The 21,835-nt window shown below is 39.0% G+C and overlaps 2 protein-coding genes across 3 annotated transcripts in view; both read right to left on the reverse strand.

Annotated features, from left to right (window-relative positions):
* Positions 1 to 21,835, reverse strand: part of LOC118658047 (protocadherin alpha-C2) — a 164,099-nt gene that overhangs the window by 46,347 nt on the left and 95,917 nt on the right. The window lies entirely within an intron of this gene.
* The window catches only part of LOC118658050 (protocadherin alpha-10-like), a 91,191-nt gene that overhangs the window by 25,845 nt on the left and 43,511 nt on the right, over positions 1 to 21,835 (reverse strand).

The raw sequence follows: 21,835 nt of genomic DNA on the forward strand, positions 1-21,835 counted from the left end.
TATAATATTACTATTCTTATTAAAATGCAACAATTTATTATCATCATCAGATCATATCTTAGTTGACAGTCTATATATGGCAAGGCCCTTTAGGTATCAAATATAGATAAGCATCTGTAACTATGCCAGATAGGAAGTTAGTGATGATGGGGAAGATAGGTGTGCACCAATGTTATGTTTTCCCAATTATTTCGAGAGCTTATCCTATAGTTTGGAACAAAAAACCAGTCCCTTTCTATATCACCAAGCAAAAGGGACTTCTGTCATAAGTATTCCTTCAAGGTATTTATTTCCTCACAAGTTATTCACCTTTTAGGATATGTGAAAATACTTTAGCAACCGAGTACAGACAAGTTCCCAAACATGCTATCATCTCCAGCGCCCAGTATAGACTTGGCACAGAGATTCTTTTTTTTTAAATACATTTTTATTGATTTCAGAAAGGAAGGGAGAGGGAGATAGAGATAGAAATATCAGTGATAGCGAATTATTGATCAGCTGCCTCCTGCATGCCCCACATTGGGGATTGAGCCCACAACCTGGGCATGTGCTCTGACTGGAAATCAAACCATTGACACTCAATCACTGAGCCACGGTGGCTGGACCAGAGATTCTTAATTAATGTTTTTTAAACAGAACTACATTTACATCTTTACTTGTGCAATTCTCTCAAATAGAAATAGCTTCTTTTTTCTTCCCCTTTCTGAATCTTATGTATACTTCAAGCTCCATCTTCAAACCCACCTAACCCAAGAAACATTGTCTGTTGCAAATGTAATGGTCTTTTTTCTCTTTCACAGCCTACCACATATCTCTGAATGCTGATACATGTCTTTCTATAATTCATCAAAATTCTTTCATATTATTTCTTTACCTAATTATAAGTCCCTTGCAAGCAGAAGCCATGTCATATTTCTGTGTATTCTTCACAGGGTGGGAAACCTTATACACTCTTGACAATAAGTGATGATTGTTTCATTTTCTTCAGGTCTGTTTTTAGAAGTTCAGAAAGAACTGCTTCAATCAGGCACTGTCCCTTTGTTGTAGATGGACAGACCATGTCTAATGGAGAGAGGGCTCAAGAGCCTGCAATGATTTTACTATAGTTTTCTTTCTTTAAATTTTGAAATACAAAGTATTTCTAACCTGGAGAGCTAAAGCCCACAAATAAAGTTGCTGGATTCTAAGAAAGGCTCTGCCCCAAAGTATTATGTCATCACTCTTTCTACTTTATATTACAATCATAAAACGAAGGTATTCCTTGCTCATAACTAACAAGAATAGTGATAGATAAGAGAAGTACCATGCTAAGACATGGTTTTGTTTACGCCTATGCTAGACAAGAACTCTGAGATAGCATCCTTCAATTGTATCCCTTAATTGTATTTGTAAAATGCATCTATCATGAGGTCACTGGACACAGGAGCAAAACCAATCACAATACAACTGTACTAAGCCTATGAGAAAAATACTGGCACTCCGTGAGCTCTCCCAATTCACATAGACTTTCCTTTCTCTATTATTAGCATCAAAAATCATTTCTGAGGTTCTGCTTAGGATCTCCAGCCAGGTTCTGTGTCCATGTTCTCTTGCTAGGTTCTCCAGGTTCTCCAGCCAGGTTCAGTCACCAGGTTCTAGTCAGGTTCTCTTGCCAATTTCTGTAGTCAGGTTCAGTCCAGGATCTTTTGCCATGTTCTCTCCAGCGAAGTTCTTCTGTCTCTAGGTTCTGTGTAGGTTCTGTCTTCTAAGTTCTGTCTTCTAAGTTCTGTGTCTTGCTGTCTTGTTACATCTGTATTTATACCAGTTGATTCAATCCTATCAATCTCTATTACAAAGGTTAGGGCGTTTCTTATCTCCATTCCAGGGAGTAAAGATTATGTAGCTTAAGCATGATTGTTCATAGTTAAAGTGATTAATTACCCGCCTGGCACTTAGTTAAGAGGTTTTATTCCCTCCCTAACTTCAGGGGAAAATCCCTACCTGGGGAAACAACCTTTCTCAGAGACCTTGGTTAAAAACCAAACAATCTGGAGCCTTTTGGCCACAGGGCTCATTCGTTTGATGAAGCTTTGGGCTGACCATTATGAAAATATCTGCTAAATAGGGAAGGACCTAATTTTCATTTTTTTAATCTTTATTGTTCAGATTATTACAGATGTCCCTCTTTTTCCCCCCATAGCTCCCCTCTACCCGGTTCCCACCCCACCCCAGGCCCTCGCCACCCCACTGCCCGTGTCCATAGATACTGCATATATGCATATAAGATCTTTGTCCAATCTCTTCCCGCTCCCTCCACATTCCCTCCTCCCCACCCCCCGAGAATTGTTAGTCCGCTCCATTTCCATGCCCCTGATTCTATTACATTCACCAGTTTATTCTGTTCATCAGATTTTTTATTCATTTGATTTTTAGATTCACTTGTTAACAGATCTGTATTTGTTGTCACTTTGTTGTTCATAATTTTTTATCTTTACCTTTTTCTTCTTCCTCCTCTTCTTAAAGAATACCCTTCAGCATTTCATATAATACTGGTTTGGTTGTGATGAACTCCTTTAGCTTTTTGTTGTCTGTGAAGCTCTTTCTCTGACCTTCAATTCTAAATGATAGCTTTGCTGGGTAGAGTAATCTTAGTTGTAGGTTCTTGCTATTCATCACTTTGAATATTTCTTGCCACTCCCTTCTGGCCTGCATAGTTTCTATTGAGAAATCAGCTGACAGTCATATGGGTACTCCCTTGTAGGTAACTAACTGTTTTTCCCTTGCTGCTTATTTTTGGATTCTTTTTTATTTTTGCTCTTCCGGTTGGGTGTTATTTGCTTCCTCATATTTCTAATCTTTGACTTGATTCTTGGGATCCTCTAGTTTACTGTTGAATCTCTGTATATTATTCTTTATTTTAGTCAGTGTATGCTTAATTTCTGACTGGTCTTTTTCCTTTTTTTTTTTTTTTTTTTTTTTTTTTTTTGGCATTCTCACTAAGATCCTTGAAGGTCTCACTAAGTTCCTTGGAGGTTTCTAGAAGATTCTTAAGTAACCTTATAACTGTGGTTTTTGAATTCTATATCCAGTAGCTTGCTTTCTTCCATTTCTTTCATTTGTGACATATTTCTTTATCTCTGCATTTTGGCTGCTTCCCTGTGTTTGTTTCTATGTATTGGGTAGCTGCTAAGTCTCCTTGAGTTGATAGAGTGGCCTTGTATAGTAGGTGTGCTATCGGGCCCAGTGGCTCAGCTTCCCCAATCACCTAAGGTGGACACTCTTGGTGCACCACTTTGTGGGCTGTGTGCACAGTCTTGTTGTAGTTGAGCCTCAATTGCTGTTGGGAGGAAGCAGAGAGGGAGAAGCGAGAGACCTAAGAAAGAAGACAGAATCTGGGAGGAACTGACCTCCAGGCCAACTGGCTGTGAAGACCAACTGTGTCTACAATGGAAGAGCTGCTGTGCAGGAGACGCCCTTATGGGGCAGGACTTGCTTCAGTGGGGCTTTGGTGCTCACTGAGTCTGCCCCTTGAGTGTGTCAGTTATACTAGTAGATGTGAAGAGTTGTAATCTGGTATGGTCTCGCACTGACCACTGGGTATACACTGGCTCTTGGATCTCCAAGGAGGTGCAAAGTCAGCCACTGCCTGGGGCCACCCAGCAGGAGCTACGGAGAGATCTGCAGATTCCTCCTCTTTGCATCAGGTTTGGAAGTGCCCAGACGAGGCCCAGCTGTGAAGCAAGTCAGGCTGCTACTGGTGCCAGCCCTGGGCCTTCTTTTGATAGCTTTGGGGCTCCCTGACCCAGCTGCAGCTTGTTTGACAGGTTTTAGGCTGAGAAAGGACAGGCCATTCATATGCAGAAGCCGCTGCACACAGCTTGGGTGGGGTTGTAAATTGGGTAGGGTGGGGTCTCAGGGAATCTCCAAGGCAGAGCAAACAGCAATGGCTGCCAGTCAGCCCTACACCAGGGAAGTCCCAGCACAGGAACAATGACCCTTGCGAGCACCTCCATCTGGAAGAAAGCTGCCTCTGCCTTCCTGCCCCAATGCCAGACAGTCCAGTTTCTCCCCATATGTGTCTGTGTTCCCCAGAGTCTCATCTGGCACTGGAGCTCAGAGCAAGTGGGAGCTTGTATCTCCCTCCTGATTAAAAAAGCAGCACACCCAGGTGCCAGCCCATTCTCCACCTCTGCACCTCCTACCAGTCTCAATGCACTTTCTTCTTTACCTCTCTAGTTGTAGTACTTCCACTCAGCCAGCTTTCCTGTGGTTCTGGATGATAGTTGTTATGTATTTTAGTTGTAATTTTGATGTGGTTGTGGGAGGCAGCAAGTACAGGTGTTTACCTATGCTGCCATCTTGGTTCTCTCCTAATTTTCATTTTTAAGTTGTGTATTTATTTGTTTCCCACACACCAAACACATGATATATAATTTAAAAACAGAGACAAAATAACATCCCAATGCTTAGTCTAAGATAGTTTTAAAAACTCCATCTTATTATGAAGGAAAAGAACTTTTCCTGAAGGAAAATACTTTCCAATATGATTACAATATTCTTTACAGGTATGGCATCCAGTGGATGGGGAGATATAAAAAGATTTTTCATATAACATGACAGCTGATTTTTTTTTCATATTCCCTTCCCTGCAGAGGAAATACATTATCTTTTAGAGAGAGATCCTCTAAATATTTAGTTCTGCAATTTTTAGTTGATTCTTAACTGAGGCATCATAACATTGCTTAGAATAAACAAAAGAACTCAAGCTATATTTGGACAAGTAACAATAAAAAGGGAGAATAGTTTGGAAGTTTGGGACAGATTGTGCAATATTAAGAGATAAAATCAAACTATTCAATTACATAGGGATTTTGTTTCTCTATCAGTATTCTCAATTGTTATGGCCTAACAAAAATCATAGAATGTTAAAGGTTGAGAGATATTTAAAAAGTATCTCATCCAAATTCTTTATTTTTCATTAAAGAAAATTATCAAAACTTGAACCTCAAGATCAGTGAGGAGATATGAAGTATAAAAGTTTACAAGTAAGTCAAGTGTATGTATAATAATCTTACAAATGTGACCAAAGAAACAAAATTCCTATTTTTAAAAGTATGATTGAGCTTGATCTAAATTCAAAACTCTAATATTATTAAAGTGGCTGTTTATGACCACTTAGAAATGAAGGCATTCATACTAGGGACTACTTTTTAACTAAAAACTGGTAACATGAAATCAACCACAAAGACCAAAAAGAATTGCATGTGCATTTTAGATTTTCAGTTGAGAAGGGAAATGTGACAGGCACAGTCTATCTGGAATTCATGGAGACGTTAAATAAAGTCCCCTAATATCCTTGCATACAAAATGAATAAAGAAAGACCGCAAGACAGGATAGTTAGGTGATTTTATAATTGTTTGAATAATAATGCCAAAGAATGCTTATTAATGGAAAGCTTCAACTTGGAAGGAGAAGTCTAGTAGGTAACTACAGAGATCCACCCACCATTGGTCTCATCCATTCAACATTTTATGAATGACTCAAGACAGGGAAGCATCAAGTTCCCAAGCCAACCCAGCAGCAAGTTGAGCTCTCTGGAATACAAATAACAACTGCCTAGGTTAAGCCATGTTTCCAATTTACTAAAATTACTACCAATGTTCTATTTGAGACTTAATACATGACAGAAATTTGTAAGTTTGTATTTAAGTTAATTTCTGGCTTCTAGTATTGCCATTAAAACCTGTTCCAAGTTTCCATTCATCACTTGGGGCCTTTTGTTTGAATAGAAAACTTTGTTTGGCCCTGTTTCCCCTCTGCAATTCTTGGGATTTTAGCCATAGAATAAAATAAGATGGTAAGTTGGCACTAAAGAACATTCTTGTTCCCAAGTGGATTTTAGCCAAAGCATTCATTGATTTGGATCCCTTTTTTTCCCTCCTATTTCAAAAAAAAATGTAGACATTGTTGAAGTACCTTGTATTGGGACTATTTTCCAAGCTATGACCTAAACTCAGGCTGAATGAAGGCCACAGTTTCTCCTTTCTCTACCCATTGTGCTTGCTGCTCGGAAAAACCTAAACAGACCTATACCTTTGCCTAAGAAGGGCCAGTGCTCAGCAGTTTCTGTTTATATACTCAGTATATAAAGTGACTGGTGGCTTTAGGGTCCTCCTTGCATCCTGACACCACAGCGCTAACAGTTTACATACCATTTCTATACATATTATCTCATTTAATCCTCACGAGAGCCCAGTGAGGTTAGTATTAATGAAGGAACTGGACCCCAAAAAAGGCAAAGGAAATTTTCAGAATCTCCAGGAAGCTTTTTACCATGCCCCTACTTCTTGAGATTTTAATATAGCATCAGACTACTACACATGTGATCCTAATCATGAATCGTATTATTCAAAAACCAAATCATGTTGTACAGCTAAAACTAATATAATATTATATGTCAATTATACCTCAATTAAAAAAGAATTATATTACTGGTCTCAAGCTATTACTTTCCAAATATTTTATATTCAACTAGAGGTCCAGTGCATGAAATTCATGCACTCAGGGGTCCCTCAGCCCGGCCTGCGCCCTCTCGCAGTCCCGGAGCCCTCAGGGGATGTCCAACTGACGGCTTAGGCCTGCTCCTTGTGGGAGTGCACTATCAGGATTCAGCTCCTGCATCGAGCATCTGACCCCTGGTGGTCAGTGCACATCATAGCAACTGGCCATTCCACCGTTCGGTTTATTTGCATATTAACCTTTTATTATATAGGATTGTTTTCACAACTAAATTTTCTTTTAAAGACTTCAATTGGATCTTCTATATGTTTTTTTCTTGTTTAAAATATACTTTTGTTGATTTCAGAGAGGAAGGGAGAGGGAGAGATAGAAACATCAATAATGAGAGAGAATCATTGATTGGCTGCCTCTTGCACGCCCCCTACTGGGGGTCAAGCCCACAACCCCAGGCATGTGCCCTTAACCAGAATCGAACTCGGGACCCTTCAGTCCACAGGCTGACGCTCTATCCACTGAGCCAAACCAGCTAGGGTGGATCTTCTATATGTTTTTTCAATGGCTGACCTTAGCAAAATCATGATGCTAAACAGATTTATATTTCATATCCCAACCTCTTCTTTCAGTACCATCTTTCCACCCACAATATTTTGCCTAAGTAATGGGGTTTTACAAATGATTTTGACTTTTCTGATATAAATCCCACTCATATATTCCTTGTGATAGGTTTTGTTACATAATTCCTTCAGCAGTTGTGTGTACATTATAAAATGGATAAAGTATAAACCCTCTAAATTAGTCAAGTAGAGATGTACTGTGTTTTCTGTGAACATTAAAAGTTCTTTAAGACATTTTTATGAGATAATTATTAACTAAAACCTTTCTTTATCAAAGCTCATTTTTCACAGTTATTTAGAAAAGACTCATAAATTCTTCAATTTTGTGGTAGCCTCAGAATTTTTTTACAATGCATTTTTTAGGTAGCAAGATCTAGAGTTAAATTCCACTGGCAATGACGGGCCACAATCCCACTTCCAGGTTTTTAATCACATTGATGCTTAGATCATGAACCTAGGTAGGGGCCCCTTAAAGGGATCCTGCTTCATGTGAAACCAGACTCAAAGATCAGGCTCTACTGTTTATTAATTATGTGTCCTTGGGAAAGTTGTTTAATTTCTCCAAACCTCAGCTTAATAAAATGAGGAAAACACATACTTACTACAAACAATTGCTGCTAGACATTTATTGAGATGAAGTATATAAAATTTGCACTATATAAATTTGCAATAAATTCAATAAAAAAGAAAAAAATAGTTATTAGCCAGAAAAAAAATGATAAGACAGTATGGGAATAGAAGTCTCATGAAATTATCCAAATAACCTAGAAGAAAGGAGGGATGAGTAAAAATAAATAGAAAATCCAATATTCTGCATTCTCTCACTCTCTCTCTCTCACACACACACACATGTAAAAGAAGCATACTTTACTTGACTGACAGAATTGAAAAGGAAAATCTAGTACTGGTTCTATTTATACAGCATCTCTGAATAATGATCTCAAAGATTTTAAAATCATTTAACTTAATGTATCTACAACTTAAAATTGGTTAATATCAACTTCAGCTTTTCAATAGTGAATAAGAAAAAAAAGTACACAAAACTCCCCAATCAAGTAACACTTTGGCTTTTGAGGTGCGTGTGTGTTTTTTAATCTGAATCTATTGGGTAATTCTCTAATAAATCCAGTTAACCCAAGACAATGGGATAGTACCTTTAACAACGACATAAAATTGAAGCATAGAATGGTTCAATAGTTTACTAGGAACACAGAGTTGATTTCAGGCAGAACTGGGTAAAAATCTCACTTCCTTTCTAATTCAATGTTACATTTATTACAACAGAGTTGTCACCCTAGGATATTCAATATCCTTTATAATTAAAATTTCATCATAGCCTCCCATGATTGGTTTTCTGCAGTACTCTCAAGTTAGACTAGTATTCCTTTGATCTCATTATGATAAGCTCATTTAAAATCTCAACTGTATATGAAACATTTATTGGTTCATAAATCAATGTATACATAGACTATATCGGACAGCTATGTCTCCTAAGATATGTGGATTTAGTGTGACATAAGCTAGAAGGAATTGCAGAATAAAGGGAATTTTCAAATTACAAAAATTAATGCTTTGCAAGAGTCAACGATGATGTGCTAAGAAAGTAACAACCACACTAATAAAGTCAGACTGTGAGTTTCCTGGGTGCAAGGGTGAATATTGTGTTCCTAGATGAAAAAGCCAGCTATAACTCTGGAAAGTTGACAATTGTAGGTTAGCGGTAGGCACAGAAAATTATCATTGATCATTTCCTATTCTTATTCCCCCACCCCAAATATTTTGAAAAGACTCACAGAGGTATTTAATAGTGTTACAACAGGAAATGCCAACTTGAAAATACAGAAAGCAAGTAATCGTATTCTTCTTCACAATAACTATTTTTAAAACTCTTATATGTTGATCTAATGAAGCAAGATTTAAATTCCAATTCATTAAACATTCATTAGTATTTAGTACGTGACAATCCCAGAGCTAAGTGCTTTCATGTATGTCATCAAATTCAATTCTCATTAAAGAAATATTTTCATATTCATCAAGGTTATTGAGACAACATCAAAGAACTGAACTCATAGATACAAAGAACAGATTGGTGGTTGCCAGAGGGATGTGAGGACTTGGCAAAATGGGTAAAATGTGGTCAAAAGGTACAAACTTCCACTCATAAAATAAGTAAGTCAAGGAGATGTAATGTCCAACATGGTGACTTTAGCTAATCATACTGTATTATTTATTTGAAAGTTGCTAAAAGAGTAGACATTGACATTTCTTATCACAAGAAAAAAAATGTAACTGTGTGGCGATGGATACTAACTACTGGTAACCTGATTTTGATGGTTGTTTTGAGATATATAAATCTCAAAACATTTATATATATATATATATATACACACACATACAAATATTGAATCAATATGATGTACACTTGAAATAAATGTAATGTTATATGTCAATTATATCTCAATGAAAAAAGTGATTAGATTAAACCCTGTAGACAAGCAAGAGCACTTTATAATTTTCCAACAATTCCCATTTATCTCAAAGGCAGAAAAGTATGAATATCTAGATATAGACATTTATATTGTTCCTGGATTTAGATAAATCTAATGGTTTTCAAGCTTTAGTATACACAAGAATTTTCTGGTAGAGTTGTACCAATGCACTGGGAAAATTGTACTTGGAAATATTTATGTGATTTTTCAAGCTTATTATTACTTAAATATACACTGAGTGGCCAGATTATTATGACCACCCCATCAGGTCTTCATTGACACTTCCAAAAATACTGAATATTGAAAACTTCCTAAGCAAATACTCTCACAGGTTTTTTTTATTATTATTATTTGCATAACTAATTCACTTTATTGTACTGATGGGGTGGTCATAATAATCTGGCCACTCAGTGTATATATTCATCATACATACTTACTTTGGAACCTAATCCTTGGGTAATATGTTATTGCACTGTATTTCCATTTATTTTTACCTTTTCTCTATTCTTTTGTTATTTTGAAATCTCAGACTTTATAAGGAAAAAAATATTGCCTTAAGTTATACTGTCAGGGAGAACCAAGATGGCGGCATAGATTAACGCCGGAGTTTGCTGCTTTGAACAACTACTTCAAAAGTGAAACTAAAAGACAGAACGGACATCACCAAGAACCACAGGAACGCTGGCTGAGTGGAAGTCCTACAACTAGGAGGAAAGAGAAACGCATACGGACACTCAGAGGAGGCGCAGTACTGAAGTAAAATTCGGAGGTGCGGAGTGTGTGGAGCGGGCTGGCGGCGGAGGGCGCGGTTGGCGTTTTCAATCAGGAGGGAGTCGCAGACTCTGGGCTCCAGATACGGGCGAGTCTTTAGGGACCCAGACTCAAACGGGAGAAGCAGGACTGTCTGGCTTCGGTCAGAGCGAGTGCAGCTTTCTCTCCGAGCTTTGCAGCGGGTGCTGGGACTCAGAGAGGCAGAGCCCCTGGGGACAGGACTGAGAGCCGCCATAACTGCTCTCTCCGGCCCACCCTGTTGATCCCGTGAGACCCACCCGCCCAAGCCCTGCACACAGGCATTTGCCGGATAGCCTCAGGCAAAGGCTAGATTAGCACCTCCTTAGAGGACAGAAGTTCTCTCACTGCTGACACAGCTGATTCTCATAGCCACTTGGCCTGGAGGTCAAACCCTCCCTGGTATTAGCTACAACAAGGTTTAACTATAAGACTGCGAACAAAGACCACTAGGGGGTGCACCAAGGAAGCATAACAAAATGCGGAGACAAAGAAACAGGACAAAATTGTCAATGGAAGATATAGAGTTCAGAACCACACTTTTAAGGTCTCTCAAGAACTGTTTAGAAGCCGCCGATAAACTTAATGAGATCTACAAGAAAACTAATGAGACCCTCGATGTTATATTGGGGAACCAACTAGAAATTAAGCATACACGGACTGAAATAAAGAATATTATACAGACTCCCGACAGCAGACCAGAGGAGCGCAAGAATCAAGTCAATGATTTGAAATGCGAGGAAGCAAAAAACACCCAACCGGAAAAGCAAAATGAAAAAAGAATCCAAAAATGCGAGAATAGTGTAAGGAGCCTCTGGGACAACTTCAAGCGTACCAACATCAGAATTATAGGGGTGCCAGAAGATGAGAGAGAGCAAGATATTGGAAACCTATTTGAAGAAATAATGACAGAAAACTTCCCCCACCTGGTGAAAGAAATGGACTTACAAGAAGCGCGGAGAACCCCAAACAAAAGGAATCCAAAGAGGACCACACCAAGACACATCATAATTAAAATGCCAAGAGCAAAAGATAAAGAGAGAATCTTAAAAACAGCAAGAGAAAGAAACTCAGTTACCTACAAGGGAATACCCATACGACTGTCAGCTGATTTCTCAACAGAAACTTTGCAGGCCAGAAGGGAGTGGCAAGAAATATTCAAAGTGATGAATACCAAGAACCTACAACCAAGATTACTTTATCCAGCAAAGCTATCATTCAGAATTGAAGGTCAGATAAAGAGCTTCACAGATAAGGAAAAGCTAAAGGAGTTCATCACCACCAAACCAGGATTATATGAAATGCTGAAAGGTATCCTTTAAGAAGAGGAAGAGGAAGAAAAAGGTAAAGATACAAATTATGAACAACAAATATGCATCTATCAACAAGTGAATCTAAGAATCAAGTGAATAAATAATCTGATGAACAGAACGAACTGGTGATTATAATAGAATCAGGGACATAGAAAGGGAATGGACTGACTATTCTTGGGGGGGAAAGGGGTGTGGGAGATGTGGGAAGAGACTGGACAAAAAATCGTGCACCTATGGATGAGGACAGTGGGTGGGGAGTGAGGGCGGAGGGTGGGGCGGGAACTGGGAGGAGGGGAGTTATGGGGGGGTGGGAAAGAGGAACAAATGTAATAATCTGAACAATAAAGATTTTAAAAAAAAACAAAACAAAACAAAAAACAAAACAAAACAAAACAAAAAACAAAAAAAAGAAAACAAAACAAAACAAAACAAAAAAAAAGTTATACTGTCAGAATCTAAGTTGCAGAGATAAATCAGGACCAAACAATCTTACTACATTCTAAAAGAAAACATGTCCACTTTCTGGTGCTATTCTTAGAGGTAAATGTTAGGGAAGAGGGTTGTCATGTTAAGGTAAAATAATAATCCCATTGGAATTTTTATTGACACAGAGTGATAAGAAAAGTGAACAATTGTAGATAACATTAATTTATTTATTTTTTAAATATCTCTATTGATTTCAGGGAAGGACAAAGAGAAACATCCGTGTGAGAGAAACACATCGATTGGTTGTCTCCTGCACAGGCTTTGACCAGAGCCCGAGCCGGGTAGGAGCCTGCAACCAAGGTACATGTCCCAGACTGGAATCAAACCCAGGACCCTTTGAATTGACCCAGAACCTTTTGGTCCACAGGCCAATGCTCTATCCACTGAGCAAAACTGGCTAGGGCTGTAGATAACATTCTAAAAAACAAATTCCCTTAGACATTTATGTTGTTTCTAAATTTTTCCTATAATATAATATTATAATGATCATCTTTGTATTTTTAGTATATATACTGTGGCATTGTTTTGTAGGATCCATGCATAGTAGAAATTATGGGTCCAAAAGTATGAATATTTAAATTTTAATAGGTATTATCAAGCTTCCTTCAAAAGGTCTACAATTTCACATTCATTCCAAGTGTTTATTTTATAAAACTTTAACTAAGCTTGAGCATTGTCAGTTTTCATAATTTTTATCAGTCTCTATGAGAAGGGGAAAATATCTTTTTAAAAAAATATTTTAAGGAAGGGAGAGGGAGAGAGAGATTGAAACATCAGTGATGAGGGAGAATCATTGATCAACTGCCTCCTACATACCTCTCTAATGGGGATAGAGCCCACAGCCCAGGCATGTACCCTGACCAGAATCGAACCATGACCTCCTGGTTCATTGGTCAACACTCAACCACTGAGCCACACTGGCTTGGCAGGAAAAAAATCTTTTTATTTTCTTTTTTTTTTTATTGTTAGTAAGTTTGGATGTCTTCATTTGGGCCATTACTAATTTTTCCTATATAAATGCTTATTTCTGTGTGTGATCTATTTTTGTATTTTATTGTTCACTTTTCTTATCATAGTTCACCATTCTTAATGCACACATATATTAATGTAAACAATTTATATAGTCATATTTTAAGTCTGGAAATAATTCAAATTATAATAATATCATTAGTGGAATATATGTAGTCATTAAACTTGTGCTGATAAAGAGTTTTTAATAACATAAGACCTTATGTAACAATATTTAGTGAGAAAAGAGCATGAATTTAAAATATACATACTTCCCTAAATTTCACTATCCTATATAATAAAGAGGTAATATGCAAATTGACTGTCACACCCTCACACAAAGATAACCGCCCCCATGTGTCAAAAGATGACTGCCCCCATGTGGTCACAAGATGGCCACCACAAGATGGCCGGCAGGGGAGGCAGTTGTGGGTGATCAGACCAGCAGGGGAGGGTATCTGGGAGGGACCAGGCCTGCAGGGGAGGGAGGGCAGTTAGGGGGGACCAGGCCTTCAGGGGAGGGCAGTTAGGGGTGACTAGGCCATCAGGGGAGGGCAGTTAGGGGCAATCAGGCCTGCAGGGGAGGGCTATTGGGGGAGACCGGGCCAGCAGGTGAGGGCAGTTGGAGGCGACCAGGTGGGCAGGGGAGGGCAGTTGGGGGTGATCAGGCCTGCAGGGGAGCAGTTAGGCATTGATCAGGCTGGCAGGAGTGTGGTTAGGGGGTGATCAGGCTGGCAGGCAGAAGTGGTTAGGGGCAATCAGGCAGGCAGTCAGGCGAGTGGTTGGGAGCCAGCAGTCCCAAATTGTGAGAGGGATGTCCAACTGCTGGCAGGAGAGGGCAGTTGTAGGGGACATGGCCTGTGGGATCAGGCCTAAACCAGCAGTTGGACATCTCCTGAGGGGTGCCAGATTGGAGAGGGTGCAGGCTGGGCTGAGGGACATTGCTTCCCAGTGCACGAATTTCATTCACCAGGCCTCTAGTATCCAATCTAATAAAAGAGAAACATGCAAATTGACTGTACCTTTGCTACAGCCACCAGCCAATCAGAGTGACTATATGCAAATTAACCCAACCAAGATGGTGGCCGGCAGCCACAGAGCTGGAGCAAGCAGGAGGCTTGGTTGCCCCAGTGATGGAGGAAGCCAAGCTTCCTGCCAGCCCTGGCCGGCTCTGGCCTCCACTGAAGGCAACAAAGTTTCAATTATAGAAGACAAATAAACCCCAGATACCTGCTTTCAGCCAGCCTCCACTGGGAGCTTGGGTGGCTGGGGGCCGTGGCCAGCCTGCACACAGCCATCAGCCCCTCACCCAGACTGGCCAGGTACCCCAGCAGGACCCCCCACCCTAAAGGGGCTGTGGCCAGCCTGAAAACGGCCCTCAGCCCCTCACCCAGACTGGCCAGGCACTCCAGCGGGGACCCCCACCCTGAAGGGGGTGTGGCCAGTCTGAAAACGGCCCTCAGCCCCTCACCCAGGCTGGCCAGGCACCCCAGCGGGACCGCCACCCTGATCCGGGACACCCTTAAGGGCAAACCAGCTGGCCCCCACCCATGCATCAGGCCTCTATCCTATATAATAAAAGGGTGATATGCAAATTGACCCTAACAGCAGAACGACTGGGAATGACTGGTCACTATGACACACACTGACCACCAGGGGGCAGATGCTTAATGCAGGAGCTGCCCCCTGGTGGTCAGTGCGTTCCCACAGGGAGAGCTCTGCTCAGTCACAAGCCAAGCTGATGGCTGCCAGTACAGTGGTGGTGGTGGGAGCCTCTCACGCCTCCTCAGGAGCACTAAGGATGTCTGACTGCAGCTTAGGCCTGTTCCCCACTGGCAAGTGGGCATCCCCCGAGTGCTCCCAGGCTGCCAGAGGGATGTCTGACTGCCAGCTTAGGCCCAATCCCCCAGGGAGCGGGCCTAAGCCAGCAGGTGGTCATCCCCCGAGGGGTCCCAGACTGCAAGAGGGCACAGGCCAGGCTGAGGGACATCCCCCCCCACCCCCGAGTGCACAAATTTTTGTGCACCAGGCCTCTAGTTCTATAATAAAGATAAATTAACTATAATGAAACACACTATATCCTATATAATAAAACCCTAATATGCAAATTGACCGAACAGTGGAACAACTGGTGGAACGACTGGTCACTATTACGCACACTGACCACAAGAGGGCAGACACTCAATGCAGGAGCTGCCTCTTGGTGGTCAGTGCTCTCCCACAGGGGGAGTGCCACTCAGCCAGAAGCCAGGCTCAATAGCTGGCGCACAAAGCAGCAGTGGTGGCGGGAGCCTCTCCCGCCTCTGCTACAGGCAGGCAGTAAGGAGCAAGGGTCCCTGGACTGTGAGAGCCCCGGACTGTGAGAGGGCACAGGCTGGGCTGAGGGATCCCCTCCCCATCCCCAGTGCACACATTTTGTGCACTGGGCCTCTAGTTTACATATAATTACAACTAATTTTAAAAATATGCATGGAACATGTTTTTTTAAAAGAAGCCATAGAAACATATTTGTAACTGTACTTGGATATTGGGATTACACATAATTTCTTTTCCCAAGATGTCCTCAATGGTCATGTGGTACTCCTTAATAGGAAGTGTATCTTTAGATATTTTTTCATCCTTACTGGCTCCCTATCTCTTCATGATAAAATTTAAAATCCTAAGCATTGCAATGAAGAATCTTCTTAATCTGATTCTTATGTAGCTTTCTAGCTTCAGCTTCTTCCCTCCTTACATGTTTACAGCATGCTCTGGTCAAATTAAACCATTTTCAACTTCTCTTATGCCTTCTCAATCCTCTAGGCCAGTGGTCGGCAAACTCATTAGTCAACAGAGCCAAATATCAACAGTACAATGATTGAAATTTCTTTTGAGAGCCAAAATTTTTAAATTTAAACTATATAGGTAGGTACATTGTTATTAACTTAATTAGGGTACTCCTAAGGCTTAGGAAGAGCCACACTCAAGGGGCCAAGAGCCACATGTGGCTCGTGAGCCGCAGTTTGCCGACCACGGCTCTAGGCCTTTATGGTTTTTGCTCAGAGTTGAGAAATGCCCATTCTCAACTCTACCTCCATGCTCCCCAAATCATCCATTAACATTCTGATAAAAAGATATGTTACATGGAAAGATTTCCTTACCTGCCCCCACCTTTCATCAAACACCATGCCAAATCAGTTGCTTCCCTTCTGTGCTTCCTGGAGAGTATGTATTTGTCTCAATTATAACTCAAAACTGGTTATATCATAATTGATGGTTGACTTGTTTATTGTTGGATATCTTGTTATGGATTATAAATTATTTGTCTCCACACTTTGTGTGTCTTATGCTAAAAAAGCACGTTAAATAGAATGACTAGAATAGAGAAATATAGAAATTGTTTTATGTCAAGTAAAGCTACAAGTACCAACTTTAATAAAATTTCATTATCTCTGAATGTTTTACATGAAAGTGTATGCTCTCTTGGTTCAGTGACTAAGTATTTCATAGTAAATATAATCTCTGAATCATTGTTTTCTAAAATTAATAATGTGATTTAAATCTCCCCATCAGGGTTTGGGATAAAATTAAGATACTGTTGTTTTCAAAGGAAAAGTAATTCAAATATTTTAAAACATACATAGAAGCATTTTTATGTTACTTAGGTGTAATCTGCTGCTGATAAAACTGTATGATAGGGAATTTCAGGTAATGGCAGCCTAAATTATTCAGAGCAGCCATCTACTGAAAGCAACTAAATATTCTGGATAAAATATTAAAACAATTATCTTAAAAGCACTGAAAATCTGACAAGATAATGGGGAACTGTGAGGACAAATTCTGGTGGGAATTTAAACACAGAGAGGTGAGCAGAATATTAAACTTTCTTTTTGTTCCAAAACTATTTACTGACACAAAGTTGGACATAAATTCAGAACTTGAAGGGGGGGAGGCGATAGAAATTAAGGACCAAGACGTACATGAGATAAGGAGTCTTACAGCATCTATATTAATTGGGAACCCCAAGGACTACACTCTCCAAGTGATGGCATACCAAAACTAAATCCACCTACCCCCTAGCCCCGAGAACGGCTGGGGAGCTTGACTGAGCACCAACCCGGACATAAGGAAAACAGGAAAGTAAAAAAATCCTATAAACTGTACATCCTGCAGATTTTCAGCTGAGTATACATGGTAGTCTATGTAGACAAGGACCCTCAAGTCTTGAACTTGGTTTAAAGTGGTTTGCAACTGGTAGTATTCAGATGTATATAAAAATCTGTCTTGAAGGAAGGCGATTTCATTCAAGATCTCAGGATATTCTGACAAATATTATTTTCAGGTTAGTGATCATTACAAATCAAAATAAAATCTGGCACACATGGAAACAGGGAGCTGTGATCAAAAACCAGCTGAAGCGGCACACAGTAGAAACATGCTTGCAGACTTTGGACTCTAGGATTATCAGATGGAGATTTAATACATTTAAAGAATTAAAAAGCAAGCCTGAAAATATTTAAAGGGAGCAAGAAATAATTTAAAAATTCATAGCAGATGTGAACAACAATTATTAGAATTTTTAAAATGAAAAATACAACAACTAAAATAAAAAACTCAGGGGATACTCTTGGTAGCATATTGGACACAAGAGAAACAAGAGGTGACAATAGCTAACATCAGAATTGGAAAGGAAAATATCACTATAGATCCTCAGATGTTTAAAAGATTACAAGAGGACGTTATAAACAACTTTATGCCAAAATATTTGAAATTTTAGGTAAAATTAATGTACTTCTGGAGAAACAAAATTTATAGAAAAAAACGAATAAAAATATGAATAAATTTATCATTAATAAAGAAATGTGATATTATTTAAAACTTTCCCAAAAAGAAAACTTAAAAGAACACAGAGCATCACTAGTGAATACTACTAAATATTTAAGAAAGAAACCTCACCAATCTGAGCAAATAGGTCCTCTAGAGAAGAGAAAAAAGAGAAAAACTTCTGACTTGTTTAATAGGGCCAGCATAACCCTGATACCAAACCCTCACAGAAAAGGAAAATGACCAGCCAATCTCAAGTGATAATATAGATGCAAAAGCCCACTAATAACATATCTTAATTGGTTGGTTTTATTTTGTATGCACATTGTTTTGGTTTAAATAAAACAGTTGTAATCTTTGCTCAAATATACTAATGAATAAGCATAATGCACCTGAATGCAGAGTGCATTTTTGAGAGTACATCATTAGAGCTATGCTATGAAAATAGTATAAATGTAGATGGCAACCAGATGGCTCTGGGAATAGGCAAGAATTTGAGGCGAGATACAAAGGTGTTTCTCTTTCTCTGCAGCTCAGAAGGCTTTGTGACTACATATTCATTCCTAGATTCCAAGGCAAGTTCCAGATGAATGTATAATGACCTTCTGTGTTAATAATGCTTGAGGAGGAAAATTATTATCCTAATTCTTTTTCATAAATGCAGTATAAAAGAGACATGTAATTTATTAATACCCTGAACCATTCTCATCTCATAAATTAAAATTAGGAACAAAATGTATCATTTACTTTAGGTTTTTTAGAATAATCCCTACCCACGAGTCTTACTTCCCATAATACTTTAGTTGAAATCCTAGACTGTATCCATATTCACTTGACGTTCTGCCAAATGTTATTTCTGATATTCATATCATATGCAATTGAGCAACGTAAAAACCTTTTAGCAATTTAGTCCACCTTTATCCCAACACAACTAAGTGTTTTTAGTCTTTGAAATATTACTGTTTCCCACTACTGCAAATACTGAAGACAACAGAAATCAATAGGTCATTAATATTATCAGACGTATTATTAAAACTTTCTCACTCACACTTTTCCCAGGCATTACTTTTTCCTTCTGTCCACTCAGTTATATAATGCTTTTTTCCTTCCTTTTTAATAATTTGAGGTTTCTCTATTATACAACAAATACTATTATACTGTCTACATGGTATTTTTTAAAATCTGAATATATTTCATATGCCATGCAAGCTTCCTTACTTACAGGACATTAAAGTTTTTCAAAGTGTGGTTATCAGCTTCAGAGTTAAAATAAATATAAGGAAACATCTAATTAGCCTATGGAAAAGTCTACTTATGGAATATTGTTAACAAATAAAAACACCTACAATACCAAAAACATTCTACCACTCTGTTAATAAATGACACTGCAAAGAGGAAATATCTTATATGCTATATATCCTGCAAAAGAAACACTATAATTCTAGAAGAACAATACACTAATATAACACTGGTATGTTCAAGATATCATTTTCACCCTAGCCAGTTTGGCTCAGTAGATAGAGCGTCAGCCTGCGGACCGAAGGGTCCCAGGTTCGATTCCGGTCAAGGGCCCATGCCTGGGTTTTGGGCTCGGTCCAATGTGCAGGAGGCAGCCAATCAATTATTCCCTCTCATCATGGATGTTTCTATCTCTCTCTTCCTCTCCCTTCCTCTCTGAAATCTTTAAAAATATACTTTAAAAAGGTTATCATTTTAATGTGGAATATTTAATAAACTCAGTTTGTACACCACTGTGTGTTTTGTTACAAAATATTATCTAAAAATTTGCCAATGCCATTAATTTTAAATTCTAAGTAGAAATTTCTATCTCAGAGGCACCATCTTAGATAACAATCTAAAAAAATTAAATTGCCCATCAAGAATCTTAACAGAAAAAATTGACATGAGACACATGTTGTCTGCTTGTTGCACAGTGGGCCAATTTTCTTTATAGCTGTCAAATATTATCAATAGGAAAGACATAAATATAAATGTTTTCATAATTTTTTTTAAAGGGCAGGCCGGTACTCATTTTTTTTTTTTTTTTTTATTATTGAATATTCAGTTTATTTTTTTTTTTTATTTTATTTTTTTTTATTGCTTAAAGTATTACAAAGGGTATTACATATGTGTCCATTTTATCCCCCCGCCCTAGACAGTCCCCTAGCCTCCCCTATCCCCCAATGTCTTATGTCCACTGGTTATGCTTCTATGCATGCATACAAGTCCTTTAGTTGATCTCTTACCCCCCTACCTCCTGCCCCGCAACCCTCCCCGGCCTTCCTGCTGCAGTTTGACAATCTGTTTGAGGCAGCTCTGCCTCTGTATCTATTATTGTTCAAAAGTTTATAATGGTCTCTATTATCCATGAATGAGTGAGATCATGTGGTATTTTTCCTTCATTGACTGGCTTATTTCACTTAGCATAATGCTCTCCAGTTCCATCTATGACGTTGCAAATGGTAAGAGTTCCTTCCTTTTTAGAGCAGCATAGTATTCCATCGTGTAGATGTACCACAGTTTTCTAATCCATTCATCTACTGATGGGCACTTAGGCTGTTTCCAGATCTTAGCTATGGTGAATTGTGCTGCTATGAACATAGGGGTGCATATATCCTTTCTGATTGGTGTTTCTGGTTTCTTGGGATATATTCCTAGAAGTGGGATCACAGGGTCAAATGGTAGTTCCATTTGTAGTTTTTTGAGGAAACTCCATACTGTCTTCCATAGTGGCTGCACCAGTCTGCATTCCCACCAGCAGTGCACAAGTGTTCCTTTTTCTCCACATCCTCTCCAGCACTTGTCGTTTGTTGATTTGTTGATGTTAGCCAGTCTGACAGGTGTGAGATGGTACCTCATTGTTGTTTTGATTTGCATCTCTCGGATGATTAGTGACTTTGAGCATGTTTTCATATGTCTCTTGGCTTTCTGAATGTTCTCTTTTGAAAGGTGTCTATTTAGGTCCTTTGCCCATTTTTTGATTGGATTGTTTATCTTCCTTTTGTTAAGTTGTATGAGTTCCCTATAAATTTTGGAGATTAGGCCCTTATCGGATATGACATTGGCAAATATGTTTTCCCACACAGTGGGTTTTCTCGTTGTTTTGTTGATGGTTTCTTTTGCTGTGCAGAAGCTTTTTATTTTGATGTAGTCCCATTTGTTCATTTTCTCTTTAGTTTCAAGTGCCCTAGGAGCTGTATCAGTGAAGAAATTGCTTCGGCATATGTCTGAGATTTTGTTGCCTTTGGATTCTTCTAGAATTTTTATAGTTTCCTGTCGTACATTTAAGTCCTTTATCCATTTTGAGTTTATTTTTGTGTATGGTGTAAGTTGGTGGTCTAGTTTCATTTTCTTGCATATATCTGTCCAATTTTCCCAGCACCATTTATTGAAGAGACTATCTTGGCTCCATTGTATGTTCTTGCCTCCTTTGTCAAATATTAATTGAGCATATTGGTTTGGGCCGATTTCTGGGCTCTCTATTCTATTCCATTGATCTATATGCCTATTCTTGTGCCAGTACCAGGCAGTTTTGAGAACAGTGGCTTTGTAATACATCTTGATATCTGGTATTGAGATCCCACCTACTTTGGTCTTTTTCAGGATTGCTGCAGCTATTCGAGGTCTTTTTTTATTCCAGATGAATTTTTGGAGAGTTCGTTCTAGATCTCTGAAGTATGCCATTGGTATTTTAATGGGAAGTGCGTTGAATTTATAGATTGCTTTGGGTAGTATGGACATTTTAATGATGTTGATTCTACCAATCCATGAACACGGTATGTTCTTCCATCTGTTTATGTCTTCCTCTATATCTTTTTTCAACGTCCTGTAGTT

This window comes from Myotis myotis, unplaced genomic scaffold (assembly GCF_014108235.1).
Source record: "Myotis myotis isolate mMyoMyo1 unplaced genomic scaffold, mMyoMyo1.p scaffold_m19_p_6, whole genome shotgun sequence".
Lineage (NCBI taxonomy): Eukaryota > Metazoa > Chordata > Mammalia > Chiroptera > Vespertilionidae > Myotis > Myotis myotis.